Source organism: Physeter macrocephalus, chromosome 20, assembly GCF_002837175.3.
Source record: "Physeter macrocephalus isolate SW-GA chromosome 20, ASM283717v5, whole genome shotgun sequence".
Lineage (NCBI taxonomy): Eukaryota > Metazoa > Chordata > Mammalia > Artiodactyla > Physeteridae > Physeter > Physeter macrocephalus.
The window spans coordinates 1466994-1474386 of record NC_041233.1 but is presented as its reverse complement, the minus strand read 5'-3'; the positions used below and the strand labels follow the sequence as shown (position 1 = coordinate 1474386).

Sequence of the window (7393 nt, the reverse complement as noted above, 5' to 3'; positions counted from 1 at the left end):
GGGAGCACACTTTCCTAGGACCATCATTAGCAACACTAAAGGATATGGTGCCTGTAGCTAGGAAGGGAGTTACTAGATGGAGAAGCAAGTCCATGCGTGACCAGAGCTGAAGAGCTGGCAGCCCAGGCTGACGGATCAAAAAAAGGTGAAGAGGTTCCTTCCTTGAAAGAATCAGACTCCCTTTCCTTGGTCTTCCCCCAGTTTCTCTCTCCTCCTCCCCCTTTCCCTCCCTCTCTTTGATTCATCCACCCCCCCTCTTTCCCTTCCAAAGCCTAAGCAGTGACAAGATCAGTTAGTTTCACTGGAAGCCATCTGCAAGTTGACATGAAAGTTCTGGAGACAAGCCTTCACCCCCCACCCCAAAAAAAAAGAAAGAAAGAAAGAAAAAGAAAAGAAAGAAGGAAAGAAGTAAGGAAGAAAGAAAGAAAGACCCAGAAAAGATAAGAGAAAGATTTTTTTTAATGTATCTACTGAAGCCAGGAAATAGGACTAGAATGAAATAAAAGCCGTATGTCCAGCCATGGGCTTCAGTTACCGCGAATGTACAGGTGATTCATGAGTTTACCTCTCCTGCCCCTCTTCTGAGCTCATCCTGTTTACCGGCTGCCACGTAATGCCTCTGTGATCTCAAATGACATGTCCAGAGTTACACTTTGTTCTTTCACCCCAAATTCTATCCTCCTTCTGGGTTTGATTTCGGATGCACGGAGCAATAAGCGACAGCTTGCAGCAAGCAGCAGCGAGTGGTAGCTGGAAGCAAGATCTTGGTTCCCAGACCAGGAGTCCTAACTGCTAGACCACAGAGGCCAGCGACTAAACCCCCAGTTCTTGCCTGCCTTGTCAAGACAGAATTCAGGCAAGGAGGCAGAAGGTAAAGAGAAAAGGGAAAACTTTATGGGAAAAACAAATTACCTGCAGAAAGACACACGGGCGAACTCAGAGAGAGAGTCGTGCCTTTGGGAAGTTTAAATCCTTTACGCAGTTTTCCGGGTCTTTGTCTTCCTTCTGGCCAATCATCTTGCTTTTCCCCCACTGGCTAATTTGTCTCAGGACCCTCCTCTTAGGCGCGCAGCACCTCTCAGCCCAGACGGATCTCAAAACAAAGGAGTCTGGGGGAAGCAAGACTCAGTATGGCTTGGCATTGTCCCCTGACTTTTGACCCCCAAGGAGCCTTTCTGCGCATGTGCAGTGTCTCCTTTGCCCCAAGGAGGGGAAATATGTGACCTCTTGATCTTTTCCTCAAACGGGGTTCAGCCCCTCTCTGCTCCTCCGTGACTGTTATGTTAAAACGTCCACAGGAGACAAAGCCTGGCTATTTATCCTGTTTCTGTTGTTATTTCCATTTCGGAGAGCAAACAGGAGGCTGGTTGTAAATATCTCGGCTGGAGCCCATCTACCTCCTGTCTCAGGTTTCCATCCTCAGGTCATCCTCCTGTACATGCCAGAAATCAGAAAGTGCTTTTGGACCCCTTCCTCCCTTCCAGTGGGAAGCATGTTCAACCTGCAACCAAATCTTGCTGAGTTGGTTGCCTAAATAGCTGTTAAAATAGCCCACCTCTCTCCACTCATACGTATTCCACCCGGCCCAAGTGGCAACCATTTCTCACTAGGACTGTTGTAAAAGCCTCCTCCCCTTGTCTTTCTGCACCCAGTGGGGCTACCTTCCTTCCACAGTGGATAATGTAGCCACAGTCATCTGGTCAGAATCTACATCTGATCACATTTTACACACACACACACACACACACACAAGAGCCTCCTTTTTAAAAAATTGACATGTAATTGACATATAACATTATACTAGTTTCAGATGTACAACATAATGATTTGATATCTGTATACATTGTGAAATGATCACCACAGTAAGTCTAGTTAACATTGGTCACCATACATAGTTACAAAAAACCATTTTTTCTTGTGATGAGAATTTTCAAGATCTACCCTCTTAGCAATTTTTGAACGTACAATACAGTATCATTAAGTATAGTCACCGTGCTGTGCACCACATCCCCAGGGCTTATTTATTTCGTAACTGGAAGTTTGTACCTTTTGACTCTTCACCCATTTCACCTGCTTCTGTCCTCACCCCCATTCCCACCTCTGGCAACCACTTAACCTTTCTCTGTATCTATAACTCGGTTTTTGTTTGGGTTTTTTATTTTTTTCAGTTCCACATATAAGTGAGATTATATGGTATTTGTCTTCCTCTGTGTGACTTATTTCACTTAACACAATGCTCTTGAGGTCTATCCATGTTGATGCAATTTGGCAAGGTTTCAGTTTAAGAGCCATCTTTATTCTAATAACAATAGCTTCCAATTATCGGAAAAATCCCTAACAGGGCCTGGAGAGTTCAGTCCCTGGGGGAACAGATCCTTTCCTTGGGGTCTCCCCATCACATCGTGCCCCTTACCTTCTGCACTGCACACACTCTGAGCTCCTTTCAGCCCCTCTAACCAGGCGTGTCCCTTCTCACCTTGGGGTGTTCATGCCTGCTCCTTCCCTGCCTATACAAGGTTCTCCCCACTCTCCCACCCGTGACTGAGGCTGCTCTTTCGTCCTATCTCAGCTTCATCCCCCCTCCTCCAGGAAGCCCTCCTCATCTCATGGAAGAGGTCAGTTACCCCATTTTACTCTCTCCCAGCTCCTTGTACTTCCTTTGGTACCAATCACAGTTGTAATTCTGCATTTTACTTGAGTGTTTGTAACTAATGCCCATCTCCTCAGTAGACTGTGAACTTCCCCAGGACAGAGGCCTGTGTCCTCCCTTTTTCTGATCTGCATTATATTCCTAGCACTTAGCATAGGCTGCCACAGGGCAACACCAAAGGCAAGTGTTTCCAAAGGGGTTGCATGGCCTTGGGAAGATGCCTGTAGCCGGGGCTTAGTTTTTTCTTCTATAAAATAGACATAGTAATGGTGTTTCCTGGGAGACTGCAGTCATAAAAGATATGAGGTTCTGTTGTTAATATTTGCTTGCACAAAAGTTCACACAATGAACCTGAACCCTTTAAATATATTGTTCTTGTGTTCTGCATTCAGTGTCTTAACTATATATTTTTTATTTTTTAGCCTTATCAGTATTTCTGAGTACCAACAGTGCACCTAGAATTGTCCAAGGTGTAATGATCATGATCCGTATGCAGGGAACTTATCATTGTGCGTAACTGATATAATCCTGATGGAATCAAATAACAATATAGGTTTTCTGAGGTGTGTACTCACTTATTACCTCTCATTTTAAGGTCCCAGCCTGGGCAAGCAGCCCCCATTATCTCATCTCCCCTTTACAGATGGAGACCTGGAGGGAAAAAGATGCGGCATGACTTGCCCAAAGTCAGAGAGCCAGGAGCAAAGGAGGGAATGATAATCATAATGATTTGCATTTGTGAAGTGCTTTCCCTACTGAAAATCCAAAGCTCTTAGCAGTGCTCAATTTAATTCATCATTTTAATAATGCTGTGAAGTTTAACAAAAAGTATTGATTTCTGTAAGAGGCAAATGTTTTGAAATATAGTTGTGTAGCTAACTTCATAACCATCCAGGTAGATTGGATTTAAAATCTCATATTGCATAACACCCAAATATGGATTATTGAGAACTTAGTGAGAGCTCCAGGGAAAAGCAAATTACTCAGGGCACGATTCTCCCAGCTGTATCTCTTGCTTCCTACTCCTCATGTTTAAACCAGAGCAGATGACACAGGGTGGACATTTAAGCAGATGAGTGTGAACCTGGAGTCCCTCAAACACGATTCTCATCTGTACTTAGCACTGTGACCTTAGGCAAGAAACTTAACCTTGAATAAGCCTGTTTTCTCATTAGTCAAATAGGGATAATAACTCAAATACACATGTAAATATTAAAAAGAAATAAGGTGCCCAGCATTGTGTCTGGACCAAATAGCTGTTTAATAGTGGTTGATATTAATATTTATATCCGTTAATAATAATAAATGGTTCCCTCAGCTTTGAAAAGTTGTAAATAACTGGCCAAATTAATTAGGCAAGATATTTTGAAGACCAAACATGCACATAGATTTTAGTTAAGAGTGAAGAGGGGGTTGGTCGAGACTGAATAGCAGGGTCCAGCCTCCCTCTGGAGTCCCAATTTTTCACTCAAGGGTCTCCCCCTTCCCCACCCCAGCTCCTATAGGACTCATGCAGGTGGATCTGGGACCAAAGTTGAGGAGGGCTTTTCCCAGGTGGGACCTCAGAGATGTGGAGCAAATGTGGAGAAAGATGGTCCCTGGGAGGATTTCTCCACCCAATCCATGAATAGGTTGAAGAACAAAGCAAGAACAAGGCAAGCTCTAACCTTGGGGGTCTGCAGGGGATACGCCTAAGGGAATATTCTTGGGAAGTAAGAAGAATGCTTTTCTGAGAACACCAAAACCAAACCTTCCTGGAAGACAACCAGGAAACTTGCACACTGCCCAAGGTGTGGTATGCTGTCTGAAAGTCCACCTATTAGGGAAACTCTTCTTAGGTAAACAGAATCCTTCCTCTAACTCAAGTAGACACTTGACAGTTTACTGCTTTCTGTGAAATGGTTCAATCCCACTCTCTTGTACTAACATCCAGATGAGAATGAAAGTTCCAGGAAGTCAAGTTCAGGAGGGAGAATCACTTTGGAAGTGATGGCACCATTTGGTGGGAGTTGATGGAGTCTGTCCACGGGGAGCATGAAGAGGGGAGGTGGTGAAAGCCCAGGAGGCTGTGTCACAGACCAAAGACATCCTCAGAGCGTGGAAGGCTTTCCACATAACACCTAAGTTGGAAATTGTATTTTTCCAGAAGAATTAGACAAGAAAAAGAAATAAAAATCATCCAAATCAGAAAGGAAGAAGTTAAAATGATCTCTGTCCACAAATGTTATATACAGAAAACTCTAAAGATTACACACACACACAATTGTTAGAACTCATAAATGAGTTCAGCAAAGTTGCAGGATACAAATCAATGCACAAAATCGGTTTCATTCTTATACATTAACAATGAACAATCAGAAAAAGAAATTCAGAAAAAATTCCATTTCTAATAGCATCAAAAAAATAAAATACTTAGGAATAAACTTAAGCAAGGAGGCAAAAGATTTGTATGCCGAAAACTACAAAGTGTTGCTGAAAAAAATTAAAGAAGGTACAAATAGATGGAAAGATATTCAGTATTCTTGTATTGGAAGACTTAACGTTGTTAATATGACAATACTAACTAAAGTGGCCTACAGATTCGAAGTGGTCACTATCAATATTCCAATGACAATTTTTGCAGAAATACATAAACCCATCCTAAAATTCACTTGGGATCACAAGGGTCAAAACAATCTTAAAAAATAAGAACAAAATTGGAGGTCTCACACTTCAAAACTTATTACAAAGCTACAGTAATCAAAACGGTGCGGTACTGGCATAAAGATAAACTCATAGATCAATGGAATGGAATAGAGAGCCCAGAAATAAACACTAGCATATATGGCCAAATGATTTTCAATAAGGGTGCCAAGACCATTCAGTGAGGAAAGGACAGTCATGTCAACAAATGACAGTGGGAAAACTGGATCTCCACATGCAAACAAATGAAGTAGGACCCAAACCTTACACCATATACAAAAATTGATTCAAGATGGATCATAAATGATGGGCTAAAACCATAAGACTCTTAGAAGAAAACATAAGAGAAAGCTTCATGACATTGGATTTGGCAATGATTTCTTAGATATGACATCAAAAACAGGAGCAACAAAAGAAAAATAGATAAATTGGACTACACCAAATTTTAAAACTTCTGTGCATCAAAGGACACAATCAACAAAGTGAAAAGGTAGCCCTCTGAACAGGAGTAAATATTTGCAAATCATGTATTTGAGAAGGGGTTAATATTCATATATAGAGAACTTCTACAATGCAACAACAAAAAACCAAATAAGCTGATTTAAAGAAGGGCAATGGAATTGAATCAATCACTCTTTCTCCAACAAAGATATACAAATGGTCAATAAGCACATGAAAAGGTGATCAATGTCACTAATCACTAGGGAGAAGCAAATCAAAACTACAATGAGATACCACTTCACACCCATTAGGATGGAGACTATTAAAAACATACATACACACACACACACACACACACACACACACACACGGAAAATAAGTGTTGGTGAGGATGTGGAGAAATTGGAACCCTCATGCATTGCTGGTAAAAATGTAAAATGGTTCAGCCACTGTGGAAAACCATTTAGTGGTTCCTTAAAAAGTTAAACATAAAATTATCACATGATTCAGCAATTCCATGTCTGGATATATAACCAAAAGAAATGAAACCAAGAACTTGAACAGATATTTGTACACACATATTCATAGCAGCATCCTTTACAATAGCCAAAATATGGAAGCAATCCAAGTGCCCACCAATGGAGGAATGGATAAACAAAATGTGTCATATCCATACAATGGAATATTATTCAGTCATGAAAAAGAAGGAATTGCTGACACCTGCTACAACATGGATGAAACTTGAGGACATTATGGTGAGTGAAATATGCCAGTCATGAAAGGACAAATACTGTATGATTCCACTGATATGACGTACACAGAGGAGTCAAATTAATAGAAATGGAAGATAGAAAGGTGATTGCCAGGGGCTGGGGGAAGGGGGAAATGAGGAGCTATTTTCTAATGTGGACAGTTTCAGCATGGGATGATTAAAAAGTTATCAAATTAGATAGTGGTAATAGTTACACAACATGGTGAGTGCCCTTGATGCCAAAAAAGTATACACTTAACAATGGTAAATTTTATATTATGTGTATCTTACCACAATATAAAAAAAATTTTAATGAAACATTTACATGTAAATGTAACAAAACTTCCCTAACATGGGAAAGGAAATAGCCACCCAAGTCCAGGAAGTGCACAGAGTACCAGGCAGGATAAACCCAAGGAGAAACATGCTGAGACACATAGTACTCAAACTGACAAAAATTAAAGACAAAGAAAAATTATTAAAAGCAACAAGGGAAGAAGGACAAATAACATACAAGGGAACTCCCATAAGGTTAACAGCTGATTTCTCAGCAGAAACTCTACAAACCAGAAGGGAGTGGCATGACATATTTACAAGGATGAAAGGGAAGAACCTACTACCAAGATTACTCTACCCAACAAGAATCTCATTCAGATTAGACAGTGAAATCAGAAGCTTTACAGACAAGCAAAAGCTAAGAGAATTCAGCACCACCAAACCAGCTCTACAACAAATGCTAAAGGAACTGCTCTAAGTGGGAAACACAAGAGAAGAAAAGGACCTACACAAACAAACCCAAAACAATTAAGAAAATGGTAATAGGAACATACATACTGATAATTACCTTAAATGTGAATGGATTAAATGCT

General features: G+C 40.9%; 1 protein-coding gene across 1 annotated transcript in view; it reads right to left on the bottom strand.

Annotated features, from left to right (window-relative positions):
- Positions 1-4721: 4721 nt before the first annotated feature.
- The window catches only part of URB2 (URB2 ribosome biogenesis homolog), a 112813-nt gene continuing 110141 nt past the window's right edge, over positions 4722-7393 (bottom strand). The window contains exon 11 of the mRNA XM_028481723.2: positions 4722-4770. The gene's annotated coding sequence lies outside the window, so the exon portion shown is untranslated. The remainder of the gene's footprint in view (positions 4771-7393) is intronic.